Below are 24,452 nucleotides of genomic sequence, written 5' to 3'. Positions count from 1 at the left end.
CCTGATAATTCCTATCACTTTTTCCATAATATTTCATCACCTCCGTTCTCAAACAGAGTTGGAAGATTATACCTACATTCCACCATTCACATTGTGCCAAACGTGGGTGCTTTTTCTCGCTAGTCTCCACCCCTCCCACTATTTTTGTTACAATACCTATTTAGACCCTTGGTTCCTTTTGAGTGGCTTACTCTGAACAGGTTGATACATTTCTTATTTTTTGTTTGTTTTTAGTGACTGTATCCCCAGCACCTCTTACAGTGTCTTCCATAAGGTAGAGCCTTAATACATATTTGTTGAGTGAATAAAGAGACACCCTGTATCATCTGTACACGCTTAAGGGACATTGAATGACTGCCGAATAGGAAGCAACAGACACACACTACAAGAAAGAAGGAAAGAACAAAGGAACACATGTGGAAGGGATGAGAAAATCCCCACAAGTAAATTTCCCTTCCACCACTTTGGAAGGTAAGGTGGTGCCCCATGTGGTTACTACTATTATTTCTGCATACTTTTGGTCCTGGCATTTCTAAGTAACTGTCTACATCTAGTCCTAGTGTGTGTCTACTAACTGGTTGAACCAACTCATCAGCTGAGCTAACGCGTTGTGTCTCTGCACAGTTTGTATAATAAAGACACTACGGGACCTTTGTGTGTGGGTTAATAAAAGAAGAACGAAAGCTGTCTGTATACAGGGAAGGCCTAATGGGCAGAGGGTTTTCAGCTGTTCCCTGCACTCCCTGTGTTCACTTGGCATTTTTAGCTCTTTCCTGTCCCTAGGGCTGGCATACCTACAGGAGTTACCCACGTCTATTTAAATGACCGAGGGTATTCCCAGCACTGGTGACCTCGCTAAGGACTTGGGTATCCTTGCTCTCTATGCAGCAAGGCAGGCATCTGCTATTCCCAGAGCTGTGTCATCCTCTCTGGGGAGCCTGGTCACTAAATCCCACCACTCAGGGTGTTCAAGTCACGTCTGAGCCTACCATAGCAATTATTGATACACTGCAGATTCTGAATGAAGTGATTTTTTTTCTTTCTGTCCTTCACCTCCAACTAAGGGGGGGAAAAGAAAGAAACGGCTTTCAATAAAACCCAGAGTGAGAACAGGTTCAAACAAATGCATTTTCTTTTTTTTTTTTCCTTTTTGTATTTTTCTGAAGCTGGAAATGTGGAGACAGACAGACTCCCGCATGCACCCGACTGGGATCCACCGGTGCCCACCAGGGAGCAATGCTCCGCCCATCCGGGGCATTGCTCTGCCTCAAACAGAGCCATTCTAGCGCCTGAGGCAGAGGCCACAGAGCCATTCTCAGCGCCCAGGCCAACCTTGCTCCAGTGGAGCCTTGGCTGGGGAAGGGGAAGAGAGAGACAGAGAGGAAGGAGCGGGGGAGGGGTGGAGAAGCAGATGGGCACTTCTCCTGTGTGCCCTGGCCGGGAATCGAACCCGGGACTCCCGCACGCCAGGCCAATGCTCTACCACTGAGCCAACCAGCCAGGGCCCAAATGCATTTTCTTTTTTCTTTTTTTTTTCTTTTCTTTTTTTTTTTTTTTTTTTGTATTTTTCTAAAGCTGGAAACGGGGAGAGACAGACAGACTCGCGCATGCACCCGAACGGGATCCACCCGGCACGCCCACCAGGGGGCGACGCTCTGCCCCTCCAGGGCATCGCTCTTTTGCGACCAGAGCCACTCTAGCGCCTGGGGCAGAGACCAAGGAGCCATCCCCAGCGCCCGGGCCATCTTTGCTCCATTGGAGCCTCGCTGTGGGAGGGGAAGAGAGAGACAGAGAGGAAGGAGAGGGGAGAGGTGGAGAAGCAAATGGGTGCTTCTCCTGTGTGCCCTAGCCGGGAATCGAACCCAGGACTTCTGCATGCCAGGCCGACGCTCTACCACTGAGCCAACCGGCCAGGGTCCCAAATGCATTTTCTTGATGTCTGTGTTCCTTCTTTTTAATATATGCAGGTTTCAGCCAGAGTGAGCTTTGGCCTCCTTCACATTGATAGATGAAGTCAGCATGAGTGTGCAACTAGGGAGGTCGCCAAAGGAGAGATGCTGTTCAGACAGTCCTCTGACTGTCTGCCTTCACTCCCTAAGCAGCTGTAGCTCCAGACTAGACCAGCAATATTACATTTTTCGCCTCCAACATGGAAGTTCTTCCTCTTAGGTGCTCCACACACCACAGCTAATTCTTTAATGACTCATCACATTTCCCAACAGAAACTGTTAGTACACTTCAGGATGTCTCTGAAGCAGTTTAGTTCTATTTTCTTTCCATTCACTTTTTGTCTTAAAAAAAACAAATTCCCTTCCAATTACAGTTGACATTCAGCACCATTTTGTATTATTCAGGTGTACAGCATAGTGGTTAGACTGTCAGGTCTTTACAAAGTAACTACTTTGTGCCTTTGATTAGTTGGCACCTGCTTTAGCCCTGACCAGATAGCTCAGTTGGTTAGAGCATCGTCCTGCTATACCAGTGTTTCCCAACCTTTTTGTGCCATGCCCCACCTTAACCTTTCTAAAATTTTTATGTCCCCCCCTATGTAACATACATAATTTTTAACATTAAAAACTTGATTTGTTCACTTAATAAACACAAATTATAGGTTCTAGGAAGAAATCATTATGAAATTGTTAACAAAACACAGTAAGTAAAATTTCAAAACATATAATGAAAAACAGAAATTTAAATTCCAAATAATTTTAATACAGATTTTTCTATATTAATTTATTATTTTAATTTAGTGTGATCCTTGCGCTTGATGCTTGCTGCACAGAGATTTTATATTAGGTTCCAATTTGGTTAGCTTTAGTCTCAAGTCTCCACATTGTGTTATATCCAGCCGATTTCTTTTTTTTTTACCAGTAAATCATTTACAGGAGTAAATCTACATTCAGCTAAAAATGAAGATGGAAACGGTAGCAATAGTTTTCTTGCACATTTGGTTGAATTTGGGTATTTGATTTCTGTTTCCTCACAAAGCCATGCCATCGCTCCTTTGATATTAAATAAAGCTTTAACTGACTCATCATTTTGCAATTCTGCGAGTTCTTCTTGATACTGCATATTTGATATATCAGACAAATCCACTAACATTGGCTGCATCATCCATGTTGGGAAATCAATTTGTTTTAAATCAGAAAATCTTTCTTTTAAATCAGCCGATAGAATATTCAAATGATTGACAATAACAAGTAAAGCAGTATCAGTTACTTCACATTTTTGGAGCCAATGAAACTGTTTAAAGTTTTTGTTGTTAATATGTTTCTGACATAACTCAATATTGGTAATGAAACCAAATATCTTTGCTTTTGCATCGACAAGAGTTTTATTTGTTCCTTTAGTTTTTCAAAGATATCGGCTAAATAACTCACAAATGCTTTACCATCTATTGTTAACACATACTTCATTTTAGGTTTGTCGCTTAAAAAATCACTAAGAGTATCAAACAGTTCCATAAATCTTTTCAAACAGTTTCCTTTAGATAGCCATCTTACTTCAGTATGAAGTAAAAGTCTCACATGATCTTCATTTTGTTCGCAAAATAGCTTGAAAAGACGCTCACATTTGGCACTAGCTTTAATAGCATTAACACACTTTATTACTGTATGTAATACTTCATTCAGAACAGGCGAGATGTTTTTAGCTACCAAGTTTTCCCTATGAATAACACAATGCACAAGAATCATTTCTGGATTCGCATCTTTCATCAATTTTAAGCAGTCATTTTTCCTGCCCATCATATTGGGAGCACCATCTGCAGCACAAGATGTTATATTTTTCATTGGTATATCACTGACATCTAAGTAGTTTTTTAGCTTATTATATATATCTTTGGAGGTAGTGGTGCTTTCTGATCTTTTACAGAACAACATTTCTTCAGCAAAATGTCCTTTATCAATATATCTTACGTAAGTTATCAATACTGCCTCACTGTCTCTCAAAGTTGATTCATCCATTTGCAAGGAGAATTTTCTTGTTTTCAGCTTTTCAATAAATTGTTTTTCAATATCCTCACTCATTTTGTCTATTCTCCTGCTAACAGTATTGTCACTGAGTGGCATAGCTTTTACATCTTTGTCATCTTTTTCAAGAACCGTTTTAAGAAATGCTGATATTGACGGTTTTATTAAATTCTCTCCTATAGTGTGATTTTCTCCAGTTTTAGTGATGAATAAAGAAATTTGATAACTAGCCTCAAGAACACGATTATTAGTTGAAGTATGAGCAGTAAATAGAGACTTTAATGTTGTTCTTTTTTCAAAATTTTTCTTTAAAGTTTTAAAGTAACTCAAATCTGAATTAATATGAGCACTATGTTTCGCCTTCAATTGCGCCTCAAGACGACCTCATTTAATTGATTCATTGGTCAAGCATTGCTGGCATAAAAGACAAAAAGGAATCCGCTCATCGTGAACAGCAGGTATGAATCCAAATTTTAAATATTCCTCCAAATAGTGACAAGTTTTTTTCTTGCTTGCACCACTCATTTTACTATGGGCTATAATAAAAATAAGATCAATTAAAAACTAATATTAAAATATGTGTTAAAATATATTCAATGTGACATAGAGTAAACATATACTAAAAATTCATATTTATTTAAATGTATATAACACATTTACTACACTACCACCGCAAATCAAAAGGTATCTATATTGTTTCCACTTGACAAAATTTTCTGGAAAGTTATGTTTCTAAAATTAAAATTGTCATGCATGCACTATTATAGCCCCAATAATATTTATAAAATATTATTGATTTCTAGCCCTGATACAAGAAGTACTTAATAAAGAGTTTAATATTGATAAAAATCAAATCAAATACTTACCAATTATATCTATGCAATATATATATGTATATTTATTAAATCAACGAGCTTTTACAACAGTTTTGACTGACACTTATTTCAAATTAACACCAACTGAATGATGTGAAACACTACAGAAGTTGCAATGGGCCAATTAGGTGAGAATAACTGCGTTGTTTAGCGAGTTTTTAAAACGTCCGGGGTTCCCCGCGGCAGACAGCACGCTCCGCGGTGAACCCAGGACGAAGTTTACTTGACGACGCCAATCACCCAGTTGATATTTTGGTCTCATCAAATGAAATTATACTTAATAATTATTTACAGCAATTATTTAAGAATTGCATTTTTTGTTAAATTTGGCACCGATATCTAGCATTGCATTTAAATGGCCCGGGGCGAAAGAGTTCAAGTCGAGTCCATTTTCAAATTGCCCCCCTTAACTATCGAATTGCCCCCCTGTGGGGCATGGGCCCCACGTTGGGAAACACTGTGCTACACAGAGGTTGTGGGTTTGATCCCTGTTCAGGGCACATACAGGAACAGACTTCTGTCTCTCTCTCTCTCTCCTCAACTCTCTTTAAAATCAATAATTTTTTTTTTCAATAAATTTTTTTAAAGTAACTTTAATCAGCCCCCACTCTGACAGACCATAAGTACTGCCTTGAAAAGATGGCCAGAGGATATTAATGCCACTTCTTGTCTAGCTCTGTGATCTTTTATTATTATTATTTTGTGTAACAAAGACAGAAAGAGGTACAGACATACAGGAAGGGAAAGAGATGAGAAGCATCATTCTTCATTGTGGCATTTTAGTTTCTCATTGATTACTTTCTCATATGTGCCTTGACTGGGGAGCTACAACAGACTGAGTGACCCCTTGCTCAAGCCAGCAACCTTGGGCTCAAGCTGGCGACCTCAGGGTTTCGAATCTGGGTCCTCTGCATCCCAGTCCAACACTCTATCCACTGCGCCTCCATCTGGTCAGGCTAGCTCTGTGATCTTGATCAATCACGTTCTCAGCTATGGTCACTCAGTCTCAGACAGTGGCACCAGCAGCATCAGGAACGCCAATCCTCGGGCCCTAATGCAGAACTGGTGAGTGGAAACTCTATGGGCAGGTTGGAGGGGGGTGGGAAACAAACTATGACAAGTCCTCTAACTCAGTGGTCCCCACCCTTTTTTGGGCCACAGACAGGTTTAATGTCAGAAAATGTTTTCACAGACCGGCCTTTAGGGTGGGAAAGATAAATGTATCACGTGACCGAGACAAGCGTCAAGAGTGAGTCTTAGACAGATGTAACAGAGGGAATCTGGTCATTTTTTAAAAATAAAACATTGTTCAGACTTAAATATAAATAAAACGGAAATAATGTAAGTTATTTATTCTTTCTCTGTAGAATGGTACCGGTCCGCAGCCCGGGGGTTGGGGACCATTGCGCTAGGTGACAGACTCTAGAGCCCGCAGAAGTCTGAGAACTCCGGACCTAATGGAGAGAAGACGTGAGCTGTATTCAGAAAAGCAAGGTTTACATTATTGCTTTGCTATAAACTTTGTAACCTTTGGCAAGTTACTTAATTCCTATACACTTCAGTTTCTTCAATTGTTAAAGGATACCTCACTTGTAGGATGGTCCTGAAAATAATGACTACATGTTATCACAGAGTATCTGTTTAAATAAATAGCATTTCCCTTCCCCTTCTATTTCTACCACAGCTGTCTGATTTACACATAAACTCCACCACATAGAGATTTGGAGTCCCAAAGTTAAGAATTTCTAATCCTCAGGTGCAAAATAAAGTTAAAATTAAAAAATAATGTCTAGAATAGGCGTATCTAAAGAGAAGAAAGTAGATTAGTAGTTGTATAGCTAGGGAGTTTGGGGGTGGCAGGTGGGGTGGAATTGAGGTGTGGCTACTAATGGGTCTAGGTTCCTTCCTTCCTTCCTTCCTTCCTTCCTTCCTTCCTTCCTTCTTCTTTCTTTCTTTTTAGAGAGAGGAGAGAGAGAGAGAGAGAGAGAAAGGGAATGGAGTAGGAAACATCAACTCATAGAGGTTGTTTCTCATACATTTCTCATATGTGCCTTGACCAAGCAAGTGCAGGGTTTCAAACTGGAGACCTCAGCACTTCGGTCCGACACTCTATCCACTGTGCCATCACAGGTCAGGCCAGATTTGTTTTTACGGTAAAGAAAGTGTTCTAAAATTGATTGTTATGGTTGCATCGCTTTGACTATCATAAGAACTATTTATTTATTTATTTATTTATTTATTTTTATTTTTTATTTTTTCTGAAGCTGGAAACGGGGAGAGGCAGTCAGACAGACTCCCACATGCGCCCGACCGGGATCCACCCGGCACGCCCACAAGGGGCGAGGCTCTGCCAACCAGGGGGCGATGCTCTGCCCCTCCAGGGCTTCGCTCTGTTGCGACCAGAGCCACTCTAGCACCTGGAGCAGAGGCCAAGGAGCCATCCCCAGCGCCCGGGCCATCTTTGCTCCAATGGAGCCTCACTGCGGAAGGGGAAGAGAGAGACAGAGAGGAAGGAGAGGGGGAGGGGTGGAGAAGCAGATGGGCGCTTCTCCTGTGTGCCCTGGCCGGGAATCAAACCCGGGACTTCTGCACGCCAGGCCGACTCTCTACCACTGAGCCAACCGGCCAGGGTCAAGAACTATTTATTGAATTGTACAATTACATTGGTGATTGTATGGTATGTGAATTGTATCTCGATAAAGCTGTTTTAACATAGGTCTCAACCAGCAGGCTGGAAGGGGAAAGAAATTTTTAGGACTTGGGAACAGAAATGGGCAGAGGCACAGAAAAAAGAAAGACTGAGAATTAAAAGGACAATGTTAGGGCCCTGGCCAGCTGGCTCAGTGGATTAGAGCAGTGGTCCCCAACCTCCGGGCTGCAGACCGGTACTGGTCCACAGAGAAAGAATAAATAATTACATTACATTATTTCCGTTTTATTTATATTTAAGTCTGAACGATGTTTTATTTTTGAAAAATGACCAGATTCCCTCTGTTACATCCATCTAAGACTCACTCTTGACGCTTGTCTCAGTCACGTGATACATTTATCCATCCCAACTTAAAGGCCGGTCCGTGAAAATATCTTCTGACATTAAACCGGTTCGTGGACCAAAAAAGGTTGGGGACCACTGGATTAGAGCATCAGCCCAGTGTATGGAGGTCCTGAATTTGATTCCCAGTCAGGGCACACAAGAGAAGTGACTATCTGCTTTTCTCTCACTCCCTCTCCCCCTTCACTCCCTCTTCTCCTCCCACAGCCAGTGACTCAATTGCTTCAAGCAATGGCCCTGGGAACTGAGGATAGCTCTTTGGGCTGAGTGTCAGCCTCTGGCACTATAAATAGCTTGATTGATTGGAGCATCAGCCCCAGACAGGGGTTGCCAGGTGGATCCCAGTCAGTGTGCTTGTGGTAACCTCACTGTCTCCCTTCCTCTCACTTAAAAAAAAAAAAAGAAGGCCCAGGCCAATTTGCTCAGTGGTAGAGCGTTGGCCTGGCGTGTAGGAGTCCTGGGTTCGATTCCCGGCCAAGGCAGACAGGAGAAGTGCCCATCTGTTTCTCTACCCCTCCCCCTCTCCTTCCTCTCTGTCTCTCTCTTCCCCTCCCGCAGGCAAGGCTCCATTGGAGCAAAGATGGCCTGGGCGCTGGGGATGGCTCTGTGGCCTCTGCATCAGGTGCTAGAATGGCTCTGGTCGCAGCAGAGCAACACCCCAGATGGGCAGAGCATTGCCCCCTGGTGGGCATGCCGGGTGGATCCTGGTCGGGCACATGCGGGAGTCTGTCTGACTGCCTCCCCGTTTCCAACTTTAGAAAAATACAAAAATAAAAATAAAAAAAAAGAAGAAAAAGAAAACATCAGAGGACTTTGTAACCTATAAAACATGACTAAAGTGCAAGTTGCTAGTTTTATTGAATTTGATATTCTGATGTTTGCATATATACATATATATGTATATATGCCCTTCCCCCCCCCCCCCCGAAAGCTATTACCCAATGACCTTTACATTTGTGTTGGCCCAACTTCAAAATTTCCGCCTGACCAGGCGGTGGCACACTGGATACAGCGTCGGACTGGGATGCAGAAGACCCAGGTTCAAGACCCCGAGGTCGCCAGCTTGAGCAAGGGCTCATCTGGTTTGAGCAAAAGCTCACCAGCTTGGACCCAAGGTCGCTGGCTCGAGCAAGGGGTTACTCGGTCTGCTGAAGGCCCACGGTCAAGGCACATAAAAAAAAAAGTTCCATGTGCCCCAAGAAGCTTTCCAAGATTTTTTTTTTTTTTTTTTTTGTAGAAAGAGCCAGAATTTTTTTTTTAATTTTTTTATTTTATTTTATTTATTCATTTTTAGAGAGGAGAGAGAGAGGGAGAGAGAGAGATAGAGAGGGAGAAAGAGAGGAGGGGGGACGAGCTGGAAGCTTCAACTCCCATATGTGCCTTGACCAGGCAAGCCCAGGTTTTCAAACCGGCGACCTCAGCATTTCCAGGTCGATGCTTTATCCACTGCGCCACCACAGGTCAGGCACTTTCCAAGATTTTGAAGAAAGTCCCCATACAGATAGATAGATGTTTCTTCCACAGAAATTTTCTGGATTTCTCTCTCCTCTCAGATCGGTATTTTTCCAATGCGATGCTAAGAAAATAAGACCGAGATAAAGGCAAGAGTTCCACTTCCTTGCCCAGTCAGCTCCCGGCACAATCCCCGCAGTGTGCACACCCCACGTTCTAAGCCACTTAGCCTCATCCAGTTTCTAGCTCTCATCTCAGATCCTTATCTGATGTTTGCTTCTTTCCCGATCACCAGACGACCACCCTTGCTATCCCACACTCTACAAGGACGCCCTTCACCTTCCTCAGTAACCTAGAAATAACCTAGGACTAGCCCTCCATCCCTTGGGCAACAAGGGATGCCGGTTGGTGTGTACGGTGCTGGGACCAGTGCTGGGATGAAGGTGAGATGGAACCTCTGACCCTGGGGTGCAAGTGTAGGGTGGGCCTTAAGAAGGAGCACCTCCCTTCCTGCTTGCCCAAGTATCTTACCCCAGCCCTGTGACCGTCCTCAACAAGAGGAGGAGCAGAGGATGGGACAGCTGATGGCATCAACCTCAGAGGAAGAGTTACATTTAGTCTGGTGGCGTGGACTTGGACTGGTGGCCATGGCATCTGCTTTGTAGATGACCCAGGAATGGTCCCAAGAGTGTTCCAAGAAAATGGGCGGTCAGATGGGGCTTTGGGACTGGCTCACCTACTGCCTAGCTAGCAGATGGAAAGGATGCTATGGGATGTGGCATAGGGTAGCAACGCTGTTGAGAAACATCTCACTACTGGTGACTAAAAAAATGTCCCCAGTGGGAGAGAAAGCTGTGGCAGGTACAATGTTTCAGGCCTTGAAGCAACATGGGGGAACCATGCCAATAAGGACAGCAGACCGTTCTGTTGCTGCCCAGTGTGGTGGTCACTCTGGAATCAAGCAGTCCGTAGTTAAATGTGAGCATGAGAGGACCTCCGTGGCAGCTTCCACAGAGAGCCTGACTGTGCACACAGTAGAAGGGCGCACACATTTGAGCGGCAGGCCGAAGACCTCATTGATAGTCTCAGAGCTCCTCAGGGCTTTACAGTGGTCAGCCAAGGCTGGATGGAGTGTTAGGAGATGTTCAGACCTTTGTGACAAAAACCTGGGATGCTGAAATGTGAGTGGGAACATCTGGGTGGAAGCCTCTGAGGACACTGCCTCTATGACCACCATGCCCTGGACCCTCTGTGTTTGCAGAGGTGGTCCATGTTCCCTCACAGGAGTGAACACTTCTGCTGTGCTGGGCCCTCCTTGGAAGCTACCCTCGCCTCTGCCTTACCTTCCTGGTTTCCAGGCTCTGGCTGTGTTGGGTGTAAGTCAGTTATACTCATGTGGGCTTGCGCGCGTGTGTATGTGTGCGCATGCACACACGGGCACATTTTCCTGGGGAAACTTGCTCTGGTTAGTGTTTGTAGTCTGACTAAAAATATTTCTGAAACATTAGGTTTCATCTACCGAAGCCTCCTGGTCACCAGACACAGCTGTAATTTCATCACGAAGTGGAATTGAACTCACTTTCTCTCCTGACAACTTGGAGAGAGTTTACTTCAAGAGACCCAAATAAACCCCTATGGGGGACAAGGTGGCAAACCTGGGCTGAAGGCTTCTTCCTCCAACCCAGCCATAAAGATGCTGCAGTAGCAAGAAGGATGCAGATGGATTCCAGGATTTAGCTATCACTGTTAGAAAGCCCTGAGGGAGAAGAAAGGACTGGGTCAGCTTCTGCAGGGGAAGAAACGCTGGCTGAATACGTAAGAGGGCCTACGCCATGAAAATGGATATTCTGAATGAACTGAACTGTCTTTTTCCTCTCCTTCACATTGTCTCTTCAAGGTGGTTTCCTGAAAAGTGATTTGCAGATGTAATTTCACTAGAGAATGCCGAATTCCCTTGCATGGGCTGTGCATTTTTGCATTGCCATCGGTAACATTTGAGAGTGTCCGATCACTCATCTGTGCTGAGTGTGTGCTCAAAGTTTTGGATTTCTGGCGATGTTCAAAACATTTCTTTATTGATTTGACAGAGAGAGAGAGAGAGAGAGAGAGAGAGAGAGAGAGAGAAACATCAATCTGTTCCTGTATGTGCCCTGACTGGGGATTGAACCAACGAAGTCATCTGGCCAGGGCTGGATTTCTGGCAATTTGATAGTCTAGATAAAATGAGGGTTGAGGCATGGTGTCTCAGAGCTGTTTTAAACTTTTTCATATTATGAGTAAGTACAGTTATTTTCTCACTGGTTTAAGATACTTGTTTTGGTGAACATCTGCTGGTGAATTTTGTCCACTGCCCTGTCATGTTTTTGGCCTCATCAGCTTTTTTTTTTTCCTTTTTTTAAATTTAAACAAGCCTTTTGGCTGTGGTATAGATTGCAGTTAATTTGTTTTTCATTTGTCTTCTGCTATGCTTATGGTGCTTTTGGCCATGCAAATTCTTTTTGATTGATTTTAGAAAGAGAGGAAGGGAAAGAGAGAGATCAATTTGTTGTTCCACTTATTTATGCATTCATTGCTTGATTCTTGTATGTGTCCTGACTGGGGATCAAACCTACAATCTTGGGTATTGGGATGATGCTCTAACCAACTGAGCTAACCACACAAATATTTTTTTAAACCCATAAAGATTCCCATTTCTGAAGAAATTAACTCCTGTTTCTTGTGGGACTATTATGGTTTCATGTTTTTACATTTAGGTCTCATCTGTGTTTCACTAACCTGTGTATTCCAGGTCTTAGAGCCTTACTGATTTTCTGTCTCCTTGTATCAAACGATAATGGTGGATTTATCTGTTTTTCCTTTCAGGTCTGCAGGTTTTTATGGCATGTATTTTGAAGCTCTGAATTAGGAGAAGCTCTGAGAGAGGAGAAAGAGGGAAGTGGGAGTGGGGGGGAGGAGCGACAAGCATCAACTCCTGTCTCCTGTAGGTTCCTTGACCAGGAGAGCCCAGGGTTTTGAAGCGGCAGCCTCAGTGTTCCGGGTCATTGCCTTATCTACTGCGCCACCGCAGGTCAGGCTACATGCACATGTATTCAAGACTGTTACGTCTTTTTGTTGAACTGACCCTTTTATAATTATGAAATGTCCTCTTTGTCCCTGGTAACACACTGGTCCTGAAGTTGACTGTCTCATATTAATTGAGTCCTCCAGCTTCCTTATGAGCAAGGTCTCTGTAGCCTCTCTCCTCGTCCAGAACCTGTGGAAGAAGCCCCTGGCCGGGTACCTCAGTTGGTTAGAGCGCTCTCCCAATACACCAAGGCTGTGGGTTTGGTCCCCAGTTGGGGCACATACAAGAATCAACCAATGAATGCATAAATAAGTGGAATAACAAATCAATGTGTTTTTTTCTCTCTCTCTCTCCCTTCTTCTCACTCTAAAAATCAATCAATAAAAAATAATTTTAAAAATAATTTAAAATTATATTATAATAATTTATAATTATATTATAGTAAGGAGCACGTTGAAGTGAATGAGAGGTCAGCGCCCTGTGGAGAGCTATTTCCCTGTGCCTGGGAACGGCCAGGTGATCCCGAACCCCATTCAGGGAGAGTTAAAAATTTCCCATAGTTTGGTGAAGTGCTTTTGTATAAGGAACATGCACGTGATCCCTTTTACAAATATTTCTGAGTATCTGCTCACAGGCCCTGTGATAGATGTAGAGGTCAGTTGGAGATCGAGCTCCTGCAGAAGGCTGGAGTCAGGGAAATCAGGATATGGACATTCGAGGGTGTTGCTTAGGGTATTGGTATTTCTCCATGAATAAAATCAATGTCTTTGCAGCAACAAATGGAATCACTAAGATAAAGGGAAAGAGTCTATTTAGTGAGTGAAAGTGGATCTTTAGCCAACAGGAACACTTAAGTAAGCATGACAACGTGGGAGATGTCACCTCAGAGTTTAGGCTTCTGTTAAGACGGCCCAGACTTACTCATGAGAAAAAAAATAACATGAATTTGTTCAGGTAGTTAAATCCTTTCCAAGGCCCCTTCTCATTCTAATATTACAGAAGTTTAACGTTAAAAGTGAAGTTTTTATATTTTTGTCTCTTAAAAGGCTTTGTCTCTTTCCGGCCACCCTGCCAGGGTCATTACCATTCTGGTTAAAATCCAGAATGATTAACCATGAAATTAATGAAACTTAAACTTGAGATCCTTACTTGCACTGGTCCCTTTCAATTAGGTACTCACTTTTGTATCTAATCTTTTTTATATTTATTAATTTTATTTATTTATTTATATTTATTCATTTTTATTAGAGAGAGAGGAGAGATAGAGAGAACAGGGAGGAGCAGGAAGCATCAACTCCCATATGTGCCTTGACCAGGCAAGCCCGGGGTCCCGAACCAGCAATCTCAGCATTCCAGGTCAATGCTTTACCCAGTGCGCCACCACAGGTCAGGCTGTACCTAATTTTGACTCATAAGTTCATTTTCCTTTTATCTATCTATCTATCTATCTATCTATCTATCTACTAAGTGAGAGATAGAGACAGAGAGACAGGAAGGGAGAGAGATGAGAAGCATCAACTCATAGTTGTAATCTCTTTAGTTGTTCAATGATTGCTTCTCATATGTGCCTTGACCAGGGGGCTCCAGCCGAACCAATGACCCTTGGCTCAAGTCAGCAACCCTGTGCTCAAGCTGGTGACCGTGAGGCTTGAACCTGGGACCCACGTTGACACTTTATCCACTGTGCCACTACCTGTTGGGCCATTTTCTTTTTGCTAAAGAGAGTCCTGCCTAACTAAACGGTGGCACAGTGGATACAGCATCAGATTGGGATGCAGAGAACCCAGGTTTGAAATCCTGAGGTCATCGGCTTGAGCGTAGGCTCATCTGGCTTGAGTGTGGGCTCACCAGCTTGAGTGCAGGTTCGCTGGCTTCACAGACATGACCCCATGGTCACTGGCTTGAGCCCAAAGGTCACTGACTTGAAGCCCATGGTTGCTGGCTTGAGCAAGGGGTCACTCACTCACTCTGCTGTAGCCCCCCCCCATCAAGGCACATATGAGAAAGCAATCAATGAACTAAGGAGCTGCAACTAAGAATTCATGCTTCTCATCTCTCTCCTTTTTTTGTCTGTCTGTCCCTATCTGTCCCTCTCTCTGTCTCTCTCTCTCTCAAAAGAAAAAAAAAAGAGAGAGAGAGAGAGAGTCTCAAGAATTGCATAAGCTTCAGGTCACATGAGACTCAGAAATGCTTTTGGTAGAACCTTAGAATGATTAAAGCATTCTTCTTATTCACCTCATCTTAATTCAGTTCTAAGAATTACTGTTTCATTCTTCACAATTCTCATGGCTCGCGCCCTGTCCTCCCAGTTTCTGCTGATACTGCGTATTTAGTTCAGGTCATCCTGACTTGAAAACTGCAACATGGTAATAGCTCGAGAGCTGGTTCTCCTGATGAGGATCTCTCTCCAAATCCATCCACCCTATTTAGAGCTGCCAGACTAATTAAAACAAAACAAAACAGAACACTGCTTATTTTGCACACTTAACATCCAAGAATAAGATATTCTGGTGGCACCTGACCAGGCAGTGGTGCAGTGGATAGAACATCGGACTGGGATGCAGAGGACCCAGGTTTGAGACCCCGAGGTCACCAGCTTGAGTGCGGGCTCATCTGGTTTGAGCAAACAACAACAACAAACAAACAAACAAACCCCAAAACAACAAAAACAAAACAAAACAAAAAAACTCACCAGCTTGGATCCAAGGTCACTGGCTTGAGCAAGGGGTTACTTGGTCTGCTGTAGCCCCCTGGTCAAGGCACATATGAAAAAGCAATCAATGAACAACTAAAGTGCCACAACAAAAAACTGATGATGCTTCTCAGCTCTCCGTTCCTGTCTGTCTGTCCTTATCTCTCTCTCTCTGACTCTCTCTCTGTCTCTGTAAAAAAAAAAAAAAAAGAAAAGATATCCTGATGTCTTTCCACTATCACTGATCTTCTGAAATTGTAATGCTTAAATGCCTGGGCAACAGTGGCAATCAATCAGAAGGTATCTGAAGTCACAAGAGAAATGTGACTTTTTTTTTTTTTTTGTATTTTTCTGAAGCTGGAAACAGGGAGAGACAGTCAGACAGACTCCTGCATGCGCCTGACCAGGATCCACCCGGCATGCCCACCAGGGGCGACACTCTGCCCACCAGGGGGCGATGCTCTGCCCCTCCGGGGCGTCGCTCTGCCGTGACCAGAGCCACTCTAGCGCCTGGGGCAACGGCCAAGGAGCCATCCCCAGCGCCAGGGCCATCTTTGCTTCAATGGAGCCTTGGCTGTGGGAGGGGAAGAGAGAGACAGAGAGGAAGGAGGGGGGGGGTGGAGAAGCAAATGGGCGCTTCTCCTATGTGCCCTGGCCAGTTATCAAACCCGGGTCCCCCGCTCGCCAGGCCGATGCTCTACCACTGAGCCAACCGGCCAGGGCCAACATTTTTTTTTTTCTTTTTTTCATTTTTCTGAAGCTAGAAACGGGGAGAGACAGTCAGACAGACTCCCGCATGCGCCCGACCGGGATTCACCCTGCACGCCCACCAGGGGCGACGCTCTGCCCACCAGGGGGCGATGCTCTGCCCATCCTGGGCATTGCCATATTGCGACCAGAGCTACTCTAGCGCCTGAGGCAGAGGCCACAGAGCCATCCCCAGCGCCCGGGCCATCTTTGCTCCAATGGAGCCTTGGCTGCAGGAGGGGAAGAGAGAGACAGAGAGGAAAGCGCGGCGGAGAGGTGGAGAAGCAAATGGGCGCTTCTCCTATGTGCCCTGGCCGGGAATCGAACCCGGGTCCTCCGCACGCTAGGCCGACGCTCTACCGCTGAGCCAACCGGCCAGGGCTAACATTTTTTTTTTTAAGGGAGAGGAGGGGAGCTAGAGAGACAGACTACCGCATGCGCCCCACCAGGCAACCCATGTGGGGCTGATGCTTGAAACAATCTAGCTACCCTCAGGGCCTGAGGCTGATGCTAGGACCAACCGAGCCAATGGCTGCGAGAGGAGAAGAGGGAGAGAGAAGGACGGGGAGAGAAGGAGATGGTTGCTATTCCCCTGTGCCCTGATCGGGGATTGAACCTGGAACATCCACATCCCAGGCTGAAGCTCTACTGAGCAAACTGGCCAGGGCCGTGACACTTTTTAAAAATAAAAAAATATTGATTTGAGAGACAAGGAAGGGGGAGAAAGAGTGAGAAACATTGATTTGTTGTTCCATTTATGTATGTATTCATTGGTTGATTCTTGTATGTGCCTTGATCAGGAATCAAATCTGCAACATTGGTGCAACATTGGTATATTGGAATGACGCTCTAACTGACTGAACTACCCGGCCAGAGCTACCCAGATAGAGAGTGGCATTTTTTTTTGAGACAGAAATAGGAAGGGAGAGAGATGAGAAGCATTGACTCATAGTTGTATCACTTTAGTTGTTTATTGATTGCTTCTCATATGTGCCTTGACCGGGGTGGGAGGAAGGAATCCAGTGGAGCCAATGACCCCTTGCTCAAGCCAGTAACCTTAGGCTCAATCCTGTAGCTTTGGGCTTCAAGCCAGTGACCTCTGGGCTCAAGCCAGCGACCTTGGGCTTCAAACCAGCGACCTCTGGGCTCAAGCCAGTGACTCTGCACTTAAGATGGTGAGCCTGTGCTTAAGGCAGAGAAGCTGCCCACGCTCAAGCTGGCAAAGTCAGGGTTTTGAACCTGGGACCTTGGCATCCCAGGTCGATGCTCTATCCACTGCACCACCACCAGGCAGGACAAAATACTTTAAGAGCATCATTTTTCCTTGATGGCACATGGTTTAAAAGATGACTTTTCTCCCTTTATTCTCTTTACTTATATCAAACATATAAAGTTGAATGCAAAAGGAAAAAAATGTTACAGAGCTCAGATGCAGAGAATTTGACTCATCAGTATTCTTGGCTCATGACTCCCTCTTTTCTTCAGTGCATTCAAGGACCTCAACATTCATTCATTTTTTCATTTACAATAATACATCAAATGCCCATGACATCACCACCAACATAAAATCTAGGGCATAAATTCACATTTACATTCCCCTCTGATCCTCCATTACATTATCCAGCTTCTTCCCACTCAAAGTAAGACCAGCAAAAACATCATTGCCTTGCTTGTCCTTTTAACACCCTAAACAGCATTGGCAGTGGGGGATTTTTATAAGGTTGTTAACTTTATAAGGGTCAACCACATGCTATATATAATTATTAATTACTGACCTTTTCACTCTATATCATACAGCGTGGGGCAAAAGTAGGTTTCTGGTTGTTCGTATGGAAAGCAATACAAATATATAAATACAAGAATGAACCTTGTTTTGCATCCTCGCAGCTGTAAACACGCTTTTGCTCCACCACGTATTGTTAGGATTAATCCATGTTGCATATAACTGTAGTAAATTCACTGGGAGTGCTGTATAAATAACATCCTAATTCATTTATACTGCTCTATCTGTAGACGGGCATCTGGGATGTTTCTAGATTTGGGTATTAAAGAGTGTGCTCACATGAACAACCTTGCACATGTGCCCTGGTGTGCGTTCAAAAGTTCCTTTTAGGTGCATACTCAGGAGCAGAATGGTAAGTCAAGGAGAATACAAATGCTTATCTTTACAGGGTAACAAACTTTCCAAAGGGCCTATAGCAACTCATTCTTACACCAGGAATGATGACGAGATTCTGCTGATCCCATCCTCTTAGGTACTGTTCCACTTAAAGCAGTGGTCCCCAACCTTTTATGGGCCACGGACCAGTTTAATGTCAGCAAATATTTTCGCAGACTGGCCTTTAGGGTGGGATGGATAAATGTATCATGTGACCAAGACAAGTGTCAAGAGTGAGTCTTAGACGAATGTAATAGGGAATCTGGTCTTTTTTTTTTTTTTTTTGTATTTTTCTGAAGCTGGAAACGGGAAGGCAGTCAGACAACTCCTGCATGCGCCCGATCAGGATCTGCCCGACTGGGATCCACCCAGCACGCCCACCAGGGGGCGATGCTCTGCCCATCTGGGGCGTCGCTCTGTTGCGACCAGAACCACTCCAGCGCCTGGGCAGAGGCCATGGAGCCATACCCAGCACCCGGGCCATCTTTTGCTCCAATGGAGCCTCAGCTGTGGGAGGGGAAGAGAGAGACAGAGAGGAAGGAGAGGGGGAGGGGTGGAAAAGCAGATGGGCGCCTCTCCTGTGTGCCCTGGCTGGGAATCGAACCTGGGGCTTCCGCACGCCAGGCCGATGCTCCACCACTCAGCCAACCGGCCAGGGCCGGAATCTGGTCATTTTTAAAAAATAAAACATCGTTCAGACTTAAATGAAAGTAAAACGGAAATAATGTAAGTTATTTATTCTTTCTCTGCGGACCGGTACCAAATGGCCCACAGACCGGTACCGGTCCGCGGCCCGGGGGTTGGGGACCACTGACTTAAAGAGTTGTTTTTTTTTTGTTTTTTTTTTTTTTTACAGAGACAGAGAGAGAGTCAGAGAGGGGGATAGACAGGGACAGACAGACAGGAACACAGAGATGAGAAGCATCAATCATCAGGTTTTTTTTGCAACACCTTAGTTGTTCATTGATTGCTTTCTCATATATGCCTTGACTGCAGGCCTTTAGCAGACCGAGTAACCCCTTGCTAGAGCCAGTGACCTTGGGTCCAAGCTGGTGAACTTTGCTCAAACCAGATGAGCCCGAGCTCAAGCTGGCAACCTTGGGGTCTCAAACCTGGGTCCTCTGCATCCCAGTCTGACGCTCTATCCACTGCGCCACTGCCTGTTCAGGCTTAAAGAGCTTTTTAAAAATTATGGTAGCATGTGTATACAACATCAAGTTTACCATTTTGACCATGTCTATGGCTACATTTCAGCGAGTATTCGCACTTTTTTTTTTTGTATTTTTCTGAAGTTAGAAACGGGGAGGCAGAGACAGACTCCTGCATGCACCTGACTGGGATCCACCTGGCAAGCCCACCAGGGGGCGGTGATCTGCCCATCTGGGGCGTTGCTCCGTTGCAGCCAGAGCCATTCTAGCACCTGAGGTGGAGGCCATGGAGCCATCCTCAGCGCTCGGGCCAACTTTGCTCCAATCGAACCTTGGCTGCTGAAGGGGAACAGAGAGACAAAGGAGAGGCAAAAGGGTGGAGAAGCAGATGGGTGCTTCTCCTGTGTGCCCTGGCCAGGAATCAAACCCAGGACTTCTACATGCCGAGCTGATGCTCTACCACAGAGCCAACCGATTCTGGTGCAAAAGTCACCATCACCATCCATCACCAGAACTTATCTATCTTCCCAAAACGGACCTCCCCACCCATTCAGGGGTAACTCTCAATTCTCCCCTCCCCCAGCCCTGGCACTCACCACTCTGCTTTTTGGCTGTATGATGTGACCACCCTAGGGGCTGCATAAGAGTGGAATCATGGGCCCTGGCCGGTTGGCTCAGCGGTAGAGCGTCGGCCTAGCGTGCGGAGGACCCGGGTTCGATTCCCGGCCAGGGCACATAGGAGAAGCGCCCATTTGCTTCTCCACCCCTCCGCCGCGCTTTCCTCTCTGTCTCTCTCTTCCCCTCCCGCAGCCGAGGCTCCATTGGAGCAGAGATGGCCCGGGCGCTGGGGATGGCTCTGTGGCCTCTGCCTCGGGCGCTAGAGTGGCTCTGGTCGCAATATGGCGACGCCCAGGATGGGCAGAGCATCGCCCCCTGGTGGGCAGAGCGTCGCCCCTGGTGGGCGTGCCGGGTGGATCCCGGTCGGGCGCATGCGGGAGTCTGTCTGACTGTCTCTCCCTGTTTCCAGCTTCAGAAAAATGAAAAAAAAAAAAAAAAAAAAAAAAAAAAAAAGAGTGGAATCATACAGTATTTGTCCTTTTGTGGCTGGCTTATTTCACTTAGCATAATGTCTTTGGCTCATCCATGTTGCAGCATGTGTCAAAATTTACTTTTTTTAAAAGACTGAATAATGTTCCATTATATATGTGTGTGTTTGCACACACACACTATATACAGTGTGTCCGTAAAGTCATGGTGCACTTTTTTTTTTTTTTTTTTTGCATTTTTCTGAAGCTGGAAACAGGGAGAGACAGTCAGACAGACTCCCGCATGCGCCCGACCGGGATCCACCCGGCACACCCACCATGGGGCCACGCTCTGCCCACCAGGGGGCGATGCTCTGCCAATCCTGGGCATCGCCATGTTGCGACCAGAGCCACTCTAGCGCCTGGGGCAGAGGCCACAGAGCCATCCCCAGCGCCTGGGCCATCCTTGCTCCAATGGAGCCTTGGCTGCGGGAGGGGAAGGGAGAGACAGAGAGGAAGGCACGGCGGAGGGGTGGAGAAGCAAATGGGTGTTTCTCCTATGTGCCCTGGCCGGGAATCGAACCCGGGTCCTCCGCACGCTAGGCCGACGCTCTACCGCTGAGCCAACCGGCCAGGGCCATGGTGCACTTTTGACCAGTAACAGGAAAGTAAAAAAAGACAATAGAAATGTGAAATCTGCATCAAATAAAAGGAAAACACTGCCAGTTTCAGTAGGATGATGTGGCAGCATGTGCACATGCGCAGATGATGTAACACCGTGTATACAGTGGAGCAGCCCACAGCCATGCCAGTCGAGATATGGACAGTACAGAGGTAAGTTCAGTGTGTTCTGTGGCTCGCTAAATTCGAATGTGACCAAAGTGCAATGTGCATATCGGCGCGTTTATTTTTTTATTTTTTTGTATTTTTCTAAAGTTGGAAACGGGGAGGCAATCAGACAGACTCCCGCACGCGCCTGACCGGGATCCACCCGGCATGCCCACCAGGGGGCGATGCTCTGCCCATCTGGGGCATTGCTCTGTTGCAACCAGAGCCATTCTAGCTCCTGAGGCAGAGGCCATGGAGCCATCCTCAGTGCCTGGGCCAACTTTGCTCCAATGAAGCCTTGGCTGCGGAAGGGGGAGAGAGACAGAGAGGAAGGAGAGGGGGAGGGGTGGAGAAGCAGATGGGCACCTCTCCTGTGTGCCCTGGCCGGGAATCAAACCCGGGACTCCTGCACGCCAGGCTGACGCTCTACCACTGAGCCAAGTGGCCAGGGCAAATATCAGCACGTTTATAACAAAGTGCCACCATATAGGAATAACATTACTTGGTGGAATAAGCAGTTGAAGGAAACCAGCAGTTTGGTGGAGAACCCCGTTCTGGTAGGCCATCAGTCAGTGACGAGTCTGTAGAGGCTATATGGGATAGCTAACTAAGGAGCCCTAAAAAAACCTGTGCGTGAGCCCACATCGAACCTCACTGAATCAGTATGAAACTGGGAGAGTTTTCCTTTTATTTGGTGCAGATTTCACATTTCTATCCTCTTTTGTTGCTTTCCTGTGACCGGTCAAAAGTACACCATGACTTTACTGATACACTGTATTTATACAACTGTATACAGTTGTAGATAACTATATATATATAGCTCAATAACTCTCTCTATATACACACTATACATATATAGACTATATATATATACAATATATATATATATAGTTTGTTTATACAGTGTCCATCTGTCAAAGGACACTTGGGCTCCTTCCCCCTTTTGGCTGTTGTGAATGATAGGGGATCAGTATCTGTTCAAGTCCCTGCTTTCAGTTCTTCTGGATAAATCCCCGAGGTGGAACTGCTGGATCACGTGACAATTCTGTTTTGTTTTCTGAGAAACCACCAGACTGTTCCCACAGTGTTTGCACCATTTTCCATCCACCACCCTCCCAGCAATGCACAAGGCTTCTGCTTTCCACATCTTCACCAATATATTTTCTGATTTTGTTTTTACAATTGCTACCTACTGGGTGTGAAGTGCTATCTCATAGTTTTGGTGTGCAAGGCACATATAAGAAGCAATCAATGAACAACTAAAGTGAAGGAACTACTAGTTGCTGCTTTTCATCCCTCTATTTAATAAAATTTTGTTTATTGATTTGAGGAAGGGTGAAACATTGATTTGTTGTTCCACTTATTTATGCATTCATTGGTCGATTCTTGTATGTGCCTTGACTGGGAACTGAACCTGCAACTTTGGCATATTGGGTTAATACTCTGAGGAACTCAGCTATCAGGCCAGAGCAGTAATTTTTTTTTTTTTTTTTTTTTTTTTGCTACAGAGACAGAGGCACAGAGAGGTACAGATAGGGACAGACAGGAAGGGAGATGAGAAGCATGAAGTCTTTGTTGCAGCACCCCAGTTGTTCATGGATTTCTTTCTAGTATGTGTCTTGACGGGGTTAGGGGGCTGCAGCTGAGCCAGTGACATGTCTATGAACCCATGCTCAAGCCAGCAACCCTGCGCTCAAGCCGGATGAGCCTGCACTCAAGCCTGTTACCTTGGGGTTTTGAACCTGGGTCCTCTGTGTACCAGCCTGATGCTCTATCCATTGCGCCACTGCCTGGTCAGGCCAGAGCAGTAATTCTTAACATTTATTTGTTTCTAAACTACTTTGAGAATTTGATGTAATCTATGAATACTCGATCCAGAAAAAAACCGAACATTATGGATTCTGAAAGTTCAACCACGGACCTCTTGCAGATAAAAAAGTCCCAATCCACCTCACCTGGTCAATGGTGCTCCCATCTCTAATGCTTTACTTCTGTCTCATCCCCAGTCAATGCTTTAGATCACTGCTTCTCCCACATCCCAAATACATTTGACTTGTTCTTTTATTTATTTATTTATTTATTTTAAATTTTTTATTTATTTACTTTTTTAGATTTTATTTATTCATTTTTATTAGAGAGAGGGGGAGATAGAGAGAGAACAGGGGCAGGAGCAGGAAGCATCAACTCCCATATGTGCCTTGACCAGGCAAGCCCAGGGTTTTGAACTGGTGACCTCAGCATTCCAGGTCGACGCTTTATCCACTGCGCCACCACAGGTCAGGCCTTGACCTGTTCTTTAAGGTTGAGCTAAAATTCCCAATTTTTCTAAGATTTTTTATTTTTATTTTTTACAGAGTCAGAGAGAGGGATAGACAGGGACAGACAGGAATGGAGAGATGAGAAGCATCAATCATTAGTTTTTTATTCTGCATTGCGGCACCTTAGTTGTTCATTGATTGCTTTCTCATATGTGCCTTGACTGCAGGTCTTCAGTAGACCGAGTAACCCCTTGCTTGAGCTAGTGACCCTGGTGAGCTCTTTGCTCAAACCAGATGAGCCTGTGCTCAAGCTGGCAACCTTGGGGTCTCGATCCTGGGTCCTCAGCATCCCAGTCCAATGCTCTATCCACTGCACCACCGCCTGGTCAGGCTTTTCTAAGATATTTTGTCCAACCTATGGTCTTCTGTCATATATTGAGCAGCATGTCCATGCCAGGTGATATTTCAAAAGCTGGGGATGCAAGAATGAGCAAGACAGTCTTTGTCCTCAAACTGCTCAGGTACCCGAAAAACTGCTCAGGTACCAGAAAGGCTGGGTAAACATGCACAGAGAGCAGCATACAGACACACAGACTCAGAGAAAAAAGTACTCGAAAAAATAAAATACTTCAAAAAATATATATAATACACTCAAACTTCACAATCGTTTTAATTTTAATTAAATCTGGGCAGGGGGACTCATAATTTTTCCAGTTCTTCAGATTACTGGTGGTCATCATGTGGTCCTGTGGCTCAAGGACTAAACTATATGCTCAGGACTGCTGTCAACTAAGCGGCAATCAGAACTGAAAACGAGGTGTGACTTCAAAGGTCACACTCTCTTTGCATCTGCATATTTACCGTGGGCGATACAAAGCTGAATAAACCTACCCTGCCTCTACTGCTCAAAAACCGTGCCCTCATCTGTGCTCCCATGTTTTATGAATGCCTCGATTCTACCTTCTACTCACATGTAATTTAACAGTATCTCTCTGACCCCACAGCGCCCACCAATGTTCCTGCTGCATGTAGGTGCTCAACGTCTGCTTCAAGGGACATGTCTCAAGAGAAGACACAAATGTATAAATAATTAAATAAGGCCAAAAGCAGGGTGCTCTGAGCACCATAAATAAAGTGCGTTGGAGTTTAAAACAGCCCAATGATAGCGACTGCATGGCCAGC

The sequence above is a fragment of the Saccopteryx bilineata genome, chromosome 2 (assembly GCF_036850765.1).
Source record: "Saccopteryx bilineata isolate mSacBil1 chromosome 2, mSacBil1_pri_phased_curated, whole genome shotgun sequence".
NCBI classification, from domain to species: Eukaryota; Metazoa; Chordata; class Mammalia; order Chiroptera; family Emballonuridae; genus Saccopteryx; species Saccopteryx bilineata.
Note: the sequence above shows the minus strand (reverse complement) of the source record.